Here is an 18,024-nt window from a genome sequence, read left to right on the forward strand (position 1 = left end):
TATGGTAGTGAGTAGAGAACATTAAAAATAAATAAAATGAATATAAAAAAAAGAAATTTAACTTCTGAGTGCCCCCAAGTGACTCTCTGAGACAAACTGCAGAGCCCATTCTTATCTGCCTTGGTAGGACTCTCTTCATCTTGGAATTTCCAGTGCCAGAGAAATCATAAATCTAATCCCAACACATTCTTTCAAAGCAATAACCAAGAGGTATTCGAGAGGGTGTGATGGGATAAATAGCCCCACTTGGAGTTCTGAAAATCTAAGTTCAAATCTTGCCTCTGACACATACTAAACTATTTGATCCTTATTTCTTAGCCTTATTTCCAGACTCAGAGCAGAAAGAGACCCTTTAGGGAGAGAGTAAAGTGAAGGGAAGTAAAGTGTAAGAAAAGTGGAAGGGTAGGAAGGGGCCATGTTATGATAAACTTTAAAAGCTAAACAGAGGAACTGATACTTGATTCTGGGGGTAATAAAAAACCCCTGGGGTTTATTGAATAGAGGAGTGATAAAGTAGACCTTCATTTTAGGAAGATCCATTTGACAGCTGAATTGAGGATTGATTAGAATGAGGAAGAGATGAGTTAGGGAGACCAACCAGCAGGCTATTGTAATGGTCCAGCAATGAGGGGATGAGGGCTTGCTCTTGTGTGGTTGCAATGTTAGAAAAGAGAGGGCATATTCAGGAGCTGTTGGGTAGAAAAGATAGCATTTGACCACTGGTCAGATGTGCGGGGGTGAGAGTATGAAGAGTCAAGGCTGACCCTTAGGTGTCTAGCCAGGGTGTATAAGTTTCTTTCAAGTAGGGGTTGTTTCAATAATTGTATCTGTATGCCTAGTATTTAGCACAGTGCCTCACATAAGGAAGTACTTAATAAATATTGGTTGATTGTTTGGGGATATATTCATCCTAGAAGAACAAATCAGCTCTGAAACTCACATCCTTTCAGTTCAGCCCTTGTCTCTGGGGCCCCTCCCTATCTCTGGAAAAGGTGGAGAAAGAACAACAAAGAGTTTCTCTCAGATCCTTGATCGAAGAAAGGCTTCCAGGGCAGCCATCTCATCATTTCCCATCAGCCTTCAAAGCTTCATCAGCCCATTCCATCCCCCACTCTGCATCCCTAATCAATTTCTTTTTACAGGTCACTTTCCCTCATTAGGTTGTGAGCTCCCTGAGGCCAAGGATTAGTCTTTCATTTATTTATTTGTTTGTTTGTTTACCTTTTTTTGTATCCCCAGCACTTAGTATGGTGCCTGGAATTTAGGAGGTACAAAAATGAAACATCTGTTCCCTTCAAGAAGCTTCCTTTGATAAATACCTTTTCCTTTGAATTGAATTGTTGAATTGAATTCTAACTCTAAGATGAATGTTCTAGCTCTTTTCTATCTTCTCATTCAGAAAAAAAATAATTCTCTGTGACCCTAGTCTATCCCTTCTACAAATTCACATCACAACAGATCTTCTTTTTCTTCTTATTCCTTCTATTGTCTTTAAAAGATCATCAGCAAGAAGATTTTGGAGAATCAGAGAGACCATTTCAGTTATCTCTGGTTCTGGAACAAGAACTTTAAAATGTTTACAGAAGAATAAATAATGTCCTTATCAACCCTCATTTATCTCTCACAGTTATGTTCCTCCGCCTGTTTTCTGTAGTTGACTTACCTCTCTAAAAGGTACAGATAAATCAGAGAAGGGTCCAGTGAATGTGAGGGTGAGGGAAGGATTGCCTCCTGTTTGACTTGACTTTAGTTAACTAGCTGGTAACTACTGCCCCTCTCTGCTCTTTCTCTCCCCGTTTCCCACATCATCTTCCACTTCATCTATGTTTCTAGCCAAATGAGTCACATCCTTTAACATGGTCTTGATGGGGGTAGGATCTGAATCCCCAAAAGGAAAAGACCATGTCTTTGGGATCTGGACCCCCCAAAATAAAAGCCCCTGGACTTTCCCATGTGAACCGGTCCCTGGCATTAGCTTGGAGAAATTGACTCTTCCCAGTTAATTGACTGCTCTTTCATTATCTACACCTGGTCCCACCCTAGAATGCCACTCCCTGAATTCCATCTAGAGTCTTTCTTGGTTCACACAGTCCTTTTGTATGTAAGATCTATCTTGACTCCATTAAGGTGCTCAGATTCCTTAAGAGTCTACCCAATGGTTCAGATTCAGTTTGGACAATACTGAGGATTTTTCCAATCATGCCCATCCTCTATTGGTGTTCTAATAAATCTTGTTTTTGACTGAAAGAAGGCTTGGGTTGAATTCATTTGGGCAGGATCCATGTGTCACTATTTTGGGGTCCCAGAGCCCCTAAACCTCAATAGTCCTATCTTCTGATACTTCTCCTTAGTCCTTAAAATTTCCTCGTTTTTGACGAGGGGATGGCCATTTTCTGAGATTGCACATCAAGTCACTCTTGACTCCTTTTCCTCATCCTCAATTTGCAATCAGTTACCAAGTTTTGCGCATTCTACCTTCTTGGCATTCATCCCCTTTGTCTCCTTCCTGCTCACACAGTCACCACCCTAGTTCAAGGCCCAAATGACTTTTCACCCAGTCTATTGCAAAAGACTTTGATTTTCTTGCTTCCTGTGTCTCTCCTCTCCAATTTGACATTTGTATAACCACCAAATTAATTTCACTAAGGTACAAGTCAACCAGGTTACCTTTCTATTCATATTTTTCAATGGTTCTCTATATCTATAAAATAAAATACAAAAGCTTTCCCTTGGAATTTTAAAACCCTCTGCAAAATAGCTCCCACTCACCTTTGTAGACATTTCATAATCTGGAAAGAATGAAAACTAAAGAAGTTTCTCTATGATTGTTTCCACTTCTAAATTCTATGACTGACATATAGCTTATCTCTTTCATACTAGAAGTTTTTTCTAATTTGATAGGATCTTTGAGAGCAATCACATAATCAAAGCTGTATGTAAGAAAGATTACTCCTGTGGTACCTGAAATGGGTGAATGAAGGGAGAGACTGGAGATGAAGAGACCACTGAGATGGTTAACCGCAATATCTTTGGTTATGAGTGAGATGAGGAGATTGTGAAGACTTTTCATAATAAAAAAATATGAGGAATATTAGATTTTCTAAATAAACTTTCTCTTCCATAAGGCCTCTCTCCTTGGATACCTGAGTTTCAGGTATCCAGGGCTTATGGATGGTCAGTTGGCTCCCCTCCCTCCCTACCCCTTACCAGCTATCAGCTTTCTTTGTGAAAGTGCTGTGGGCTGTAGTGGAAACTTGGAAGTTACTCAAATCTCCCCTTTGTTTGTTGTACTGTTGCCACATCAACACTACCAGCTCCTACTTCTCCCTCACCCCTCACATCAGCAGTTAAGTTAGATATTAAATAAGATAATTGTGTTGGGATAGCTGAAGATGTCCCAGGGTTTGTTTAGTTTTTCCGTGCTTAGATTGTGAGCCCGCCTCTCAGTCAATAGAGGGATAGTGGGGAGGTAGGCTTCTCTGCATTAGGGTATAAAATTTTGCTTCAATTTCTGTAAATTGCCTCCTTCCATCAGATTCCCTGACCTGGTGGAAGGATGTCCCTTTCTTGAGAATTGTAATAAATCTTTTTCTTTCTGTTCTTATTGAGAAGCCTCTTCATTTATTTAAAATTTTGAATAAGGGCCTTTTTATTCCATACAGTGAGAAGTAACGAAAACCTGATTTAGGGGTGGTGCTTCTGGGTGCAGGAAGGAAGAGACATGTTGTGAGATCTTAAGAAGGAAAAATACTACCATTTTGATTAGTGATTGGATATGGAGGGAGGTAGTCTATGAAGACTCTGAAATTTTAAACTTGAGTGATTTGGTAGGAAAGGAGTACCATTAACAGAAAGTTAGGAGAAGGACTTAATTTTCTGGATCAGATAATGAGCTTGGTTTCAGACATATCCAAGTGGAAGCATAGGGGTTATTGGTATGGAGAGGCCTTACTCAAAGGGAAAGAAGGGAAGTAAGTAGAAGAGTTCCTTCAGAGTGGCCTTCAGAGCTCCTCATCTTTATCAGAGAATTTATACCGGAAAGAAGTGTTCTAAATGCTTTACAAATATAATTTCATTTGAGGCCCACAACAACCCTGGAAGGTAGGTGCAATTATTGTCTTCACTTTATAGTTGAGGAAACTGGAGCAAATAGAAGTTGTGACTTGCCCAAGGTCACACAGTTAACAAGTATGTGAGGCTGGATTTAAACTGGGGTCATCCTATTTCCAGACCCAGCCCTCTATTTACTGGGCCTTAGAATATATCTATAGGAACTAAAGAAATGAAGCATAAACCTTGTGCCACAGTGCTGTACATAACTGCACATAACCAAAAAGGCGAAAGAAGTTTTAATATATTCACTTGTGGAAGTTTGAATTAATAGCCTTTGTTTTCTCTGTAGAATAAGAGAACTGAGGTCATCTGCTGACAAGGAATTGGGCAAAGTTTGGATAGCCCTTGTGGAAAACCAGAATCACAGCATTAGAGATATATTTCAGAGGTTATCTTGTCCAACTATATCTCCCCTACAGCATTCCCAGGAAATTGTCTTTAAACCTTGGCTTAAAGATCTCCAGCGAGGAGAAGTTCACTATCTCCTGAAGCCATCTTGTACCACTTCTGGGTGATTCTTACTGGGTTATGTGTTTCAAAATTGTAGCATCATAGATTGAGGCTAGAAGGGATCTTAGAGATCGTTGGGTACAATTCTTCCTCATTTCACTACTGAGGCAAGTGAGATCCAAAAGATAGGAACAGATTTACCCAAGGACAAATGAGCCCAGATCCCCACATTCCAAAGCATTGCTTTATCGATAGGTTGTTTTCTTCCTCCACTCCACTTAATAGTTTTTAATTTTTTCCAATTACATATAAAAGTTTTCAGCATTCACTTTTATAAGATTTTGAGTTCCAAATTTTTTTTATTCCTGGTTCCCAAGACAGCAAGCCATCTGATATAGGTTATACATGTACAATCATATTAAACATTTCCACATTAGTCATGTTATAAAAGAAGAATCAAAACAAGGGAAAAAACACAAGAAAGAAAAAAACAACAAAAAAAGTGAAAGTAGTATGCTTTGATCTGGATTCAGACTCCACAATTTTTTCTCTGGCTGGGGATAATTTCCGTCATGAGTCTTTTGGAATTATTGTACATCACTGTAGTGCTGAGAAGAGCCAAGTCTATCTAAGCTGATCATGGCATAATGTGGCTGTTACTACGTACTATGTTCTCATGGTTCTGCTCACTTCATTCAGCATCATTCATGTAAGTCTTTCCAGGTTTTTCTGAAAGCATCTTGCTTGTCATTTGTGATTGCCATCACAAGCATATGCCACAATTTGTTCAGCCATTCCCCAATTGATGGGCATCCCCTTAATTTCTAATTCTTTGCCCCCACAAAAAGAGCTGCTATAAATATTTTTGCATATGTGGGTTCTCTTTCACTTCTGATAATCTCTTTGGGATACAGACCTAATAGTGGTATTGCTGGATCAAACGCTATGCACAGTTTGATTGCTCTTTGGGCATAGTTCCAAATTGCTCTCCAGAATGATTGAATCAGTTCACAACTCTACTGACAATGAATTAGTCTCCTGATTTTCCCACATTTTCTCCAACATTTATCATTTTCAACAGGATGTTTTCTTATATCCAAAGAAAATCCTTCTTTCTGCAACTTAAGGTGCTTATAATATAAGCTCTTCCAGTAGAAGGGTAGAAAGTCCATCTAGGATTGGGACTGCCTCATTTTTCATCTTTGGATCTCCCCTACCACCTAGCACAATGCCCCATGATTTGTTCTTGTTCCAATCTGAGATTTCATTTATGGGAGAGACTTCCCATTTTGTTCTACCAGTGCAGCCAATAGTACAGAGGATAGAGGCCTGGGTTTGGATTCAGGGAGACTCCAGTTCCATTGCAGCCTCAGAAGCTTACTAGCTCTGTGATTCCTAAATGTGTCACTTACTGACTCTCAGCCTCAGTTTCCTCATCTGTAAAATGAGGATGATGATACTAGCACCTACTTCACAAAGTTGTTATGAGAATCAGATGAGATAGCACATGTAAAGTTCTTTGTAAACCTTCAAGAACTCTATAAGTGGAAGCTATTATTATTAGCAGGATTTTATGTGTGTCAACCAGAAATAGAGGACTGCCAAAGTAGCAATAACAAGGGTCTTTAATTGAGGCAAGGGAATTATAATATGGGAGTTCAGGAATGCCCATAAGGGCTGCAAGGGCAGGGTTTAAATACACTTCAATCCTGGAGTGCTTGGGAGAGGAAGCACCTGGGAGGAGTGAAGTTGCTTTGCAAAATAGCCAGAGGCTGGGGCGTGATCCAAGGTCTCCAGGAATATTGAGTTTTTGGAGACATCAAGAGACCTGCTCTTCTTAAGAGGTCAGTGAAGTTGCACTCAACATGGGGAGAGTTACCTGGGCCACTCTGAGAGGTTAACTGCCTTGTTCCAGGAATCTAGACTTGAACCCGTCTTCTTGACTTTCAGGCTGGCTCCCTAGCCCCTGCAAGCAGAAGCCCTTAAATATTTGAAGTGAATTGCTGAGTATTAAGGTCAAGGAGAATCTCTTAGTATTCCATAAAACACACCTGCCTTGTTTTAGATGGACGACAGAGAAATGAACAGGATGTGACCTAACCTGCCTAAGGCTAGGCAAATGAACCCTGGATTCTTCCTCACTGTCTGGGAAAAATGCAAAATATTGAGGTTATAGTATAGGTAAATTTCTAATTACTACCAGGGAGAGCCTATCCTAGCCCAGACAACAGCAGGTTGGGACTTTTTCTCTGTCCCAAGTCACCTGGCATTGCATCTTTTATAATGAGTTTGACACATATGGCTGGTAAATAAATAGACACAAGTCCCTTGGCAACCTGTGGTCATCAGGGACTAGTGCCTGCCACCCTTTCTCTGAGCTTAGTTCAGTTACTAGGATCATTTCTTATTTTTTTTCCTGGGGTCTTTTTTTCTTTCCATTAAAAATATATAAGATTTCCCCCTGGTTAGCACAGTTTTCTGGGACCCTGATGCCAGAAAGCAGTTTTACTGAGGCTCACATCCTGCCCCCCAGAATCCTCTGGGCTCAAGTTTTTCTTTCCCAGGATGGTTCTTGACTGGGCTCTGATGTACTCTTGATGACTTGAAACTATCCCAGCAGGGTTGTATTCCTTGTCTTTAGAAATCTTAATCCATCTCTGGTGCCTTAACCCCACCTACTGGGGACTTGCAGCAGGTTTTCAGCTGAGTGATTGAGGGCTGAGTTTTACATTTGCCTTCACACTGGCCTTTGAGCCTACACACCCCACAGAGGCTTGTGTCATACATTTAGAATGAGAAGGGAGATTGGGTGTCTCCTAGGGCAATCCCTCTGAGGTCCAGAGAGTGGAAAGAACTTGCCAAAAAGCATATGGATAACCAAAGTGGGGAGCTGAAGCCAGCTGGCACAGGCGTTAGCCTATTGCAAAATTTTCAATGTGAGCATTTATACCCCTGAAATCTGTAAAGGTTACAAACCAGGGCTCAATTTGTTGTTTTGTTGATTGTCTAGACTTCAGAAAGTGATTGTGGAAATGTTAAGAATGCATATTAAATTGAAAAGTATGTACCTGAGGAAGTAGTTGTAAAACATTTACCAGTATACAAATAAGGGGCAGAACAGGGATTCCCACCCAGGTCCTCTGTTTCTAACTCTGGTATTTTACTAATTATTAGTGAGTTGTTTTTCTTCTCTTACATTTAGAGTAAATTTGACTCTTCATTTTAATCACAATTTAGATATTTCTGCTAGAATAGTTAAGGCAGCTAGGTGACCCAGTGGATAGAGTGTTGGGCCTGGAGTCAGGAAGATTTATCTTCCAGAGTTCAAATATGGCCTCAGATACTTACTAGCTGTGTGACCCTAGGCAAGTCACTTAGCTTTATTTGCCTCAGTTCCTCAACTATAAAATAAGCTGGAGAAGGAAATGGCAAACCACTCCAGTATCTTGGCCAAGAAAACCCTAAATGGGGTCACGAAGAGTCAGACATGGGTGAAACAACAGAACAACAACAGAATAGTTAAATTTCTCAAGGATAGAGCCTGTGCCATTTAAAAAACTTTGTATCTCCCCTAGTGCCTAGCAACGTGCCTTCAGCATAGGAGTTACTTAATAAGTGTTTGAACTTATTTTCTAAATACAGTCCCAGTAAATGCTTCTTAGGAGTCTGGTTAATGCTGGGAATTTTAAGCTGATTGATGCATTCAATTTGAGGTCCTTTCATTCCAATTCCATCGCTTTCTCTGCCTCTAAACATGAATATTTTGCCTATGAAATCACCATTGCCACTATTGGGAAGCCCAGTTGTTCAGCTGTTTTCAGTTGTGTCTTACTCTTTGTGACCCCTTTGGGGTGTTTTTGGCAGAGATAGTGGAGTGGCTTGCCATTTCCTTTTCCAGCTCATTTTACAGATGAGGAAACTGAGGCAAATAGGTGAAGTTACTTATTCAGGTTCACACAACTAGCAAGTGTCTGAGGCCAGATTTGAACTTAAGAAGATGAGTATTCCTGACTCCAAGTCCAAAACTCTATCTACTGTCACCTACTGCCCCAATGGAAAGGCCAGGGCATGTACTAAATTGAGTCCTAGGAGCTTTGTCCCAGATTTGCTCTATCTTGAAATCTGTAGGACAACAGAGGCCTGGACTTTGGTTCTTAATCCTGCCTGGAGCCCTGGCTGGATGTATGGGTGAGGGTTCAAGAGAAGGAGAAGGGGTGGGGGAAGAGAGATTCTGCTCTCTCTGAAGGTCATTCTGTGCAGGTAGCACTACCATCTGTGGTTACCATTGGCTTCTCTCTTACCTTTGAAGGTGAGGGATCCCCTCCTTTCCCCAACTGCCTAAGTCTGCAAAAAAACACTGGAAAATGCTCAGCTCTCAGCTGCTCTCAATGGTTTGCTCTCACAGAGAGGGAAACACTTGTAAGGAAAAATTCAAAAGAGAAATTAATCCCAAAGGGGATCATACCAATACAATTTGAAAACGCAAATCTGATTTTGGAATAGAGCTTCCAAATCCAAAATTGCTTCCAAATCCCGTCCTTTTTCTGGTTGTGTGCCTTTGAAATCCCCCTTAGCTTGTGGAAATAACCTGTGCCATTTGTCCTTTTTGATGGTGGTGGGAGCTAGCTGAGGGCCAGAGACGGCAGGAGGAATCATCTTGTGGCCTAATCCCTTGGCATCAGAGGCGTTTGCCTAGTACGGTCTCCTATCTGGAGGCCATCTCCTCCAGGCCTTGCTTCCTGTTTCAAGAGGAGCATAGAACTTCAGGGTCTATGGCTTTGGTGCTCCCTTTCATTAATTTCCTGTTTTTCTTCTTCCCCTGTTCTCAGGTTCCCACGTTCCAAGCACCCCTACCAAAGCAGCATCCCTGAGGTTTGTTTCCTGGCAGCAAACACTTGCTCATCACTCTTAATTTTTCAATTGTTCACTGGCCCCTGGGCCAGCATCTCCAGTTCCCTCATATCTTGGCTCTTACTCCCTGCAGGGCCCAGCAAGGCTGCTGCATCTGCTCGTGCCCCAGTTCCAGAGGCTGACAGCTTGGTGAGCCTCTGACCCTCCTCCTTCCCCAGGGTCCCTGTCACTCAGGCAAGAGCAGTAGCCCAGCCAGCAGCCATCTGTGATGGGGAGTTAGTCAGAGAAGGAGGTCTTATCCTTTTTCTAGAGCAGCTTTTCAGATACCAGGATTAACCCTGCTACCTCTGATGGCAACTTTAACCTGTATCCATAACCATAAAATATTTTTTCTTCCTTTTCAAAATGTCCTGAGGAAAAGATACTTAAATATATGAGAACTACAGTCCAGTGATCACCTTGTCCTCCAATTCTTATCTAGTGTGAGAGTCAATGTTGAATAATGGAAATGGCCTGAAAGACTGGAAAACCTGGGTTTAGAGTCCTGTCTCTCTGAGACATGTAGACTGTCTGACTATAGGCAAGTCACTGAACTACTCAATGCATTGAAAAAAAACCCAAACAAGTTCTTTGTACCTGATATTCATAGTTAAGAAAAACATATTCCATCACTGGTTATGATGGGGGGGCCTGAGCGCTCCATCAGTTAAGTTAAAAAAATGTCTCTTTCTGTACCTGGGATCCCTCACTTCTCTGTCAGGTGGGAAAGAACATGTTTTATCATTGTTCCCCTGAAATAAAGGATGATCATCGTCCTTACAAATGCCAAAGTTGTTTGTCTTTTATAGTATTATCATTATAGAAATTGTTCTGCTTTTGCTATTTTCATCCTTCATCAGTTTATAGAAATCTTCAAAATTATTCATTTAAAAATATCATGGTTACAGTACAAATTATTTTTCTGGTTCTGCTCGCTTCATTCCTCATTGATTCATATCTTTCCATGTCTGTTTGAAATAATCTGTTTCCTCATTTCTTATAGTGTAAGAAGTCTAGGCAAATCTCTAAGATTAGGAAGTACAGAGAAAATTTGGGCCTTCATTCAGAGAAGGAGTTGACTCATCTTGGAATTCCACACTCCAGGTTCAGGTCTTATCTGTATTCCTAAGTGCTGGGCATGTGGTAGGTGCTGGAGATTCAGAAACAAGTCATCCAAAACTAATTCCCATTCTGCCTGGAAATAACATCTACACATAGAAGTAAATATAAAATACAAGGACAATTTGGAGGGAGAATCACTACTTTGCTCTGGCAGCTAGGTGGCACCATGGATAGAGAACAGGGCCTGTTAGGAAGACCAGTTCAAATTCATCCTCAAAACACTTACTAGCTGTGTCAGCTTGGGATCTGCCTCAGTGTCCTCAACTGTAAAATGGGGATAATAATAGTATCTACCCCCCAAGGTGCTGTGAAGATCAAATGAGATAATGTTTGTAAAGTGCTTAGCACAGTGTCTGGCACAAAGTAGTTACTTAATACATCTTTCGCTTCTTTCCTCCCTCTTTCCTCTCCTTCCTTCCTTCCTTCCTTCCTTCCTTCCTTCCTTCCTTCCTTCCTTCCTTCCTTCCTTCCTTCCTTCCTTCCTCCCTCTTTCCTCTCCTTCCTTCCTTCCTCCCTCCCTCCCTCCCTCCCTTCCTTCCTTCCTTCCTTCCTTCCTTCCTTCCTTCCTTCCTTCCTTCCTTCCTTCCTTCCTCCCTTTCTGTTTGGGACATCTGTGTCTTCTTCTATGTCCTGTCATGAGACTTGAATTCCTTGGATTCAGGCTGTGTTTTTTCCATTTGACTTGGAGCTGCTGGGGAATTTTGAAGCCTGGCTTCCTCAAGAGCCCAAGAGAATCTCACCCACTGGAAGCAGCTCTGCAAGGGTGGTGGTCAAATAATGTAGTGGCCCAAAGGAAAGGGAAACAAAGTGAGCACATTAGGAAAGACTGTTGCGGGGAAGGGTGCAGTAATTGAATCCAAGACACATTCATATAATAAGGTGGGGTGCTTGTGCTCACGTGTGTGTGTGTGCACACGCACGTGTGTGTGTGTGTGTGTGTATTATACTTGGAAACATCAACAATTACTTTCCTTTTCCCACTGACCCAATGACCAACATTCTATCAATCCTTAGGCATCCATGCACAGAATACATGCTGCATACTGAACTATATGTTTATGGTGTGCTATAGGAGGTGCTGCTGTCCCCATGCCTGGAATGCTCTCCCTCCTGATCTCACTTCCTTCCAGTCTCAACCAAAGTCCTGCTTTCTGGAAAAAGTCTTCCTTTCAAGGTAATCGTCATTTTATCTTAGCTCTTCCTTGTTCCTACCTACTTGTCTGCATATTGCCTCCTCCTGTAGACTGAGCTCCTTCAGAGCAGGGACTGTTTTTGATCCTTTTTTGGTATCCCTAGTTCTTATAACAGTGCCTACCTGACACATAGTAGGTACTGGTTATTGTTGTGCAGTCCTGTTACATTATCTGTGACCCCATTTTGGGGTTTTCTTGGCAAAGATACTGGAATGGTTTGCTGTTTCCTTCTCCAGTTCATTTTATAGATGATAAAACTGAGGCTAATAATAGGGTTAAGTGACTTTCTGTAATATTAATATAATAGGAAGATCTTTCCAGCCCATTAATAGGCCACAGGGATTCCTACACTTTCTCAATTAAATGCTGATTTCAAAGGTTCTCAGCCAATCAAGTGCGGAGTCTTTGATTGGAAACAGTATATATTGTATTGCTTGGAGGGAAAGGTGTGGACTGAAAGAGGAACAGATGGAGTTAGAACTGGCCTAGGGGAACTTGTTCTCTCAGAGGCTTGCAGGAGATGTCAGTGCTCCCTGGACTGGTAACGACTACCTTACTAAATCTTGCCTTCTGATATTCTAATAGCAATGTTCCAAATAAGTATCTTGGTTTTGTCTTGGAGGAGAGTTTATGATATTTTGTGAACAACCCTGGGAATGCATATGCGTATTCCTTACAGCTACTATGGGTATCTTGTTGGCATTACACTTGCTTAGGGTCTCACAGCTAGTGAGTATCTGAGGCCAGAACTGAACTCAAGAAAATGAGTCTTTCTGACTGTAGGCCTGGCACTCCATCCACTGTGCCGCTTAACTAACCTAGGTACTTATTAAGTGCTTATTGAAAGCCTGTGTGACTGATAGTGGAAAACTGGGACAAGTTGTTCACTCTCTGCCCCCTTCCAAAATGATCTTATATTTATTTTGGACATATATTTTATTTATGAAATTGTACATGTTCCCCACCCTTCTCTGGCACAGAGCAAGCTTTTTGAGGGAAGTAACTTTTTTTTGTCTTTGTATTCTCAGCACCTAGCACTGTAATGCTTGCTCATTGATTGACTGGCTGAAGTACACTTGACATGAAATTCCTTTTTCCCAGGATATCTCTAAGGACAGGAAAAAAATGTCAAATTCTTTGGTCTTTTTTATTCCTGAAGGAATGACTTTTTCAAAATGATGATGAACTTGTATGAGGCAGGGAGAGTTCTGAGATAAAATTCCTACTGCTCACCATTTCCTATAGAACAATAACATACCACATTTGTTCAACCATTCCCCAGCTGATGGGCATCCCTTCAATTTCTAATTCTTGGTCACCACAAAAAGAGCTGCTATAAATATTTTTGTACCTATGTGTCCTTTTCCTGTTTTTATGATCTCTTTGGCATATAGACCTAGTAGTGATACTGCTGGGTCAAAGGATATGCACAAATTTATAGTCCTTTATGCATAGTTCCCAATTGCTCTCCAGAATGGTTGAATCAGTTCACAACTTCACCAACCATGCATTAGTGTTCCAGTTTCCCCACATCTTCTCCAACATTTATCATTTTCCTGTTTTGTTAAGTTAGCCAGTCTGTTAGGTGTGATGCGGTACCTCAGAGTTATTTTGATTTGCATTTCTCTAATCAATAGTGATTGAGAACATTTTTTCATACGATTGTAGACAGCTTTAATTTCTTCCTCTGAAAACTCTGTTCATATCCTTTGACCATTTTATTAATTGGGGAATGATTTGTATTCTTATCAATTTAACTCAGTTCTCTATATATTTTAGAAATGAGGTCTTTATCAGAGACACTGGCTATAAAAAATTGTTTCCCAGTTTTCTACTTCCCTTCTAATCTTGGCTGCTTTGGCTTAGTAACAAATATTTATTAAGCATCGCTGTGTCAAGCTCTGTGTGAGCTTCTAAGTCCTTTCTTCAGTTCAAACAACAAACGTGTATTAAATGCCTCCTTTTTGAAACTGTGAAAAGCCCTGTGCCTGGCTCTGGGTGAGCTACCTAGTTCATTTCTTCCTTCCTCCCCTCCTCTCTTCCTTTTTTTCTTTCCTGTTTGCCACTAGATTTTATTTATCAGGTGCCCACTGGATACAGAGTCCTGTGCTAGATTCTGACTGAGCTGAAGAGTTGAGATAAGACATAGCCCCAATCTCAAAGTGTGGTGGGACAGGGAGAGAGCCATACTGGTCCTAACTCCGGAATATTTTTCCGAGTGGCCTGGCAGCCTGAAGATTTTCCTGGCCTGCTTTGGAATATTAAAATATGTAAAGGGGAAGGGACAGGAGTGGAGAAGGTTTGCTAAAGCTCCAGTGCTCAGTATGACTCTGACTGGTTATTGCTTCTGTCTTTGCCAGACCTGAAAGAAGTATCAAAGTCAGATATTCACTGGAGACAAAGTCTGCACACTTCAAACAGGTTAATGAACCATCAAGTCTGGGAGACTGAGATACCCTGCAGGTTACCAGAGATACTCTCCTAATCTTCCTGAAGATGGATGGACAGCTTCTTTTGGTGTTTAGGTTTTGAAATTTCCTTTCTTCTTCATAAAAGGAAAAAATGAGTATTTTCCTAGGCATGTAAAACTGGTGGAGATTCCTGGAAGGTTCAGGTAGCAGACAGTGACAGTATGGTGTTCTCAACTATGCCTGTATAATGCAGGGGCTAAAAACATCACCCCTTATGTCTCCTAGTCTTTTTCCTCCTCGATCACACAGATGAAGGAACCAGGGCAGATCCAGGGCATTGGTTTCAGTCTTCTGAAAGAATGATATTCATTTGACCAGAAGGGAGTGGGATGGAGACAGTGTAGTACAATGAACTGAGCACTGGCTGTCCAGTTGAAACCTATTCCTGTGTGGGACCATGGCAGATTTAAAAAAAAAATTTTTAAAAATTATTTTTGAATTTAAATACAAAAACCAAAAAAGTTACATTTCCATGTATACATCACAACATAAAAAGAAGATTCAATATAAAACCATGAATTTCCATCTCAATTTTTAAAAAAACTACATAACACTATACATAATTTTTACAACTACTCGGCTTTTTTCTGTGCTTTCTTATAAAGTTTTCTTTTGTTCTCTGCTGTGCACTTTTTATTTTTTTCTCTTTCCTCATACCACTCTAGAGAAGATTATCATTAGTCACAAATATATGTGTGTGTATATCTATTTATATATATATGTACATACATATATATGTATGTGTATATCTATCTATCTCTATATGTAAGACCATACTATACACATCTATTTATCAGTTCTTTCTCTGGATGTGGATAGTGTCTGCCTTCATAGATCCTTTATAGCTGATCTGAGTAATGTAGCAGATTCTTCAAACTTTCTAGGCTTCAGTTTGCTCATCTCTAAATGAAAGGGTGGGACTCAATGGACTCTGTCTCTTCCCCTTCTCAAGGGATCTTAGTCTGTGGATAGATTATGGGGGTATGTGAACTTGGATGGAATAAAAATTTACTTCTTCATTTTCACTTACCTCTAACTAAAATTGTACATTTTCTTCAATTAAGAATAATTAAGAATAATCTAAAACCATGATTCTGAGATGAGGTCCAAAGACTTCACCAGATTGCCAAAGGGATCCATGGCATAGAAATGTTAATAACCCATACTCCAGAAGTGACCTCCAATGTCCTTATGATTCTTTCCAATGATGAAAAGAAACAGTGATAAGTTAGCAACGTGTCTCTCTGACTCCAGGCTAGCTAGGCCTGAGGAGGACGTGTACTGGTTTTCCGCATCTACTCCTCTGGGAAGCCTCACTAACTCTCTTTGATCAGTTCTTTACTCTGAAGTCTCTCAGTAATTATTACTGTTATTCATTCTGCATTTTAGTTCCCCAGTGTCCCTTTGCATCTCCACTGTTGGGACTTGCTCAAATTCTCCCCAAGGAGGGGAGGGGTGGTCCTGCCAGTTTTTATTACTAAGGCATTATCCCCTTGGGTACTTTTCACTTCTCCCCCTACCTCCAGCCCTCTGACAGCTCTCCCTGGAATGAATGATTAATGGATATCTCTCATTACATTGCCAGAGGGGATAGGGGTGATCATGCTGAATGAAAGAGAGAGCAGCCTTAGCCTAGGGGCTGGGGTAGAGTTATCTAATTTTTTTTAGTAGGATTTAGCAATGCTTTCGGGTACCATAGAGTACTTGCAGAGATCCTTCTGTGGTCAGTGAAATGATTAATTTTCAACTAGAGTTTTTAAATTTATTTTGATATTATGGGAAATATCACAGCACTTTTCAGTGATTCTAAGCTGCTAGTTGTTACCAAAGACCAACTTTTTATTACCACAATACTCTCAGTGATGCTATATGGTTGTGAATCAAGGACCAAAACAATTTTAGAAGAATCACAAACTTCAAGAGATCCAAAGAGAAATGGAGAGCTTCATGGTGAGTATAGGTGGGCTATAGCATATTGTCCATGTATGAGAATCTGCATAGAAAATATCATCAAAGATGTTCATCAGTTCACAATTTTCTTAAAAATTTTTGTAATGTCCACTATGTGCCAAGTGAACATGGGAAAATAGAAGACTAGCCATAGAGTCAAGGCACAGGGTGAAATGAATGGAAGGCTAGCCATTGAGTCACGATGGCTAAAGTTCAAATTCTACTGATGGATGATACATTTATGTTACTTAATCTCCTAGTGCTCCAGGAAACTCTCTTAAGACTACACATCTCAGAAAAATTGCTGATCTTGATTGGTAGAGGGAATTTCTTCAGCAGGAATTCTCTATATCCATGAAACTACAAGTCTTATACTGAGGAGAATGGTGGTGGAAAAGGAGGTGGGAAGAAAAACAATTAATTCACAGATAAATAAATAAAAAATATATGAAGTAATTTTGTGGGAGAAGGGAGGACTCTAAAAAGTATGTGTGTGAGTGACCAGGAAAGGTTTCCTATGAGAGGTAGCACTTGAGAAGAGACTCAGAGGAAGCTAGGCATATGAAGCTAGAAGTATATATGACCTTAGACTGAGTATAGCACCCATATCCAGGAAATATTAAAAGAATCATATATATTTAGTCTTAACAGGAAGGGTTTCTATGATTGGTTGGTTACTGTCCTTCATTCTCAAAGAGGACCCCAAATGATATTGCTATGTTGGAGTCAAGGTACAATGTGTCCAACTGTGGCTGATCAGACCAATATGAGATTTGAGGCCTCTACTACAGATCAGGCACAAATAGTGCACATAGAACAATAAATTTATGTATTTTAACATTTCTTTTGAGCTATTGCAATTCTGCTCTACTCATTGAACACAGTGCCTTTTTTAATGGAGGCGTGCCATGTTGGGTAGTCCTGTGCTAGTGTAGACAATCCATTCCAAAGTTCTTCAGAGAGAAAGGCTTTCATAAAGACTTGGACAAACATCTCACAGGATAAGCTGCTATAGGTGAGTTGTGATATTGCATGTTAAGATGTTAGATCCCCTGAAATATTAAAGTATTGACAAGGATATGGTCTGATGGTTCCATAATGGGAAGGAGATATTTCAATTAATATTTTGTTTATATTTTCTTACTTACATATATTTTGTATCCCTGCCCAGCCCTCTAGTAGAATTTAAGGCAGTGATTGGTTTGATTTGTCTCAGAGGTCTGTACAATGTTTGTAGACCTGACCAAGGTCTACAATACTGTTAGTCATGAGGACTTCTGGAAAATTTTGTCAAAACTTGGTTGCCCAGAGAAGTTCATCAGCATTGTTAGTCAATTTCAAAATGATATGTGAGCCCAGGTTCTAGATAATGGACAATGCTCTTGTGCCTTCGCAGTCACCAATGGAGCGAAACAAAGCTGTTGCTTGCTCCCATACTTTTTAGCATGATATTTTCAGTCATGTTGTCAAATGCTTTCAATGAGGATGAATGTGGCTACTGTACTGATGGTAAAGTTTTCAACTTGAAAAGGCTACAAGCCAAGACAAAAGTGAAGAGAGTGTTGGTGCATGATTTTCTGTTTGCAGATGATTGTGCACTCAATGCAGCTTCTGAAGCTGAGATGCAACAAAGTATGGATGAATTCTCTGCTGCCTGTGTCAATTTTGGCCTAATAATTAACACCAAGAAAACACAGCTGTTCCATCAGCCACCACCACACTATCCATACATGGAACCATCTGTTACAACAAATGGAGAAGTTTTGAATGCAATGGATAAGTTCACTTACCTTGGTAGTGTATCTTCCAGGGATGTACACATTGACAATGAGGTT

At 40.4% G+C, this 18,024-nt stretch overlaps 1 long non-coding RNA gene across 2 annotated transcripts in view; it reads left to right on the top strand.

Moving 5' to 3' along the window:
* Positions 1-18,024, top strand: part of LOC140527482 (uncharacterized) — a 52,366-nt gene that overhangs the window by 2,177 nt on the left and 32,165 nt on the right. For both annotated transcript variants that reach the window (XR_011974809.1, XR_011974810.1), the window contains exon 2: positions 11,648-11,749. This is a non-coding gene — a long non-coding RNA (uncharacterized lncRNA). The remainder of the gene's footprint in view (positions 1-11,647; positions 11,750-18,024) is intronic.

This window comes from Notamacropus eugenii, chromosome 2 (assembly GCF_028372415.1).
Source record: "Notamacropus eugenii isolate mMacEug1 chromosome 2, mMacEug1.pri_v2, whole genome shotgun sequence".
Taxonomy (NCBI): domain Eukaryota; kingdom Metazoa; phylum Chordata; class Mammalia; order Diprotodontia; family Macropodidae; genus Notamacropus; species Notamacropus eugenii.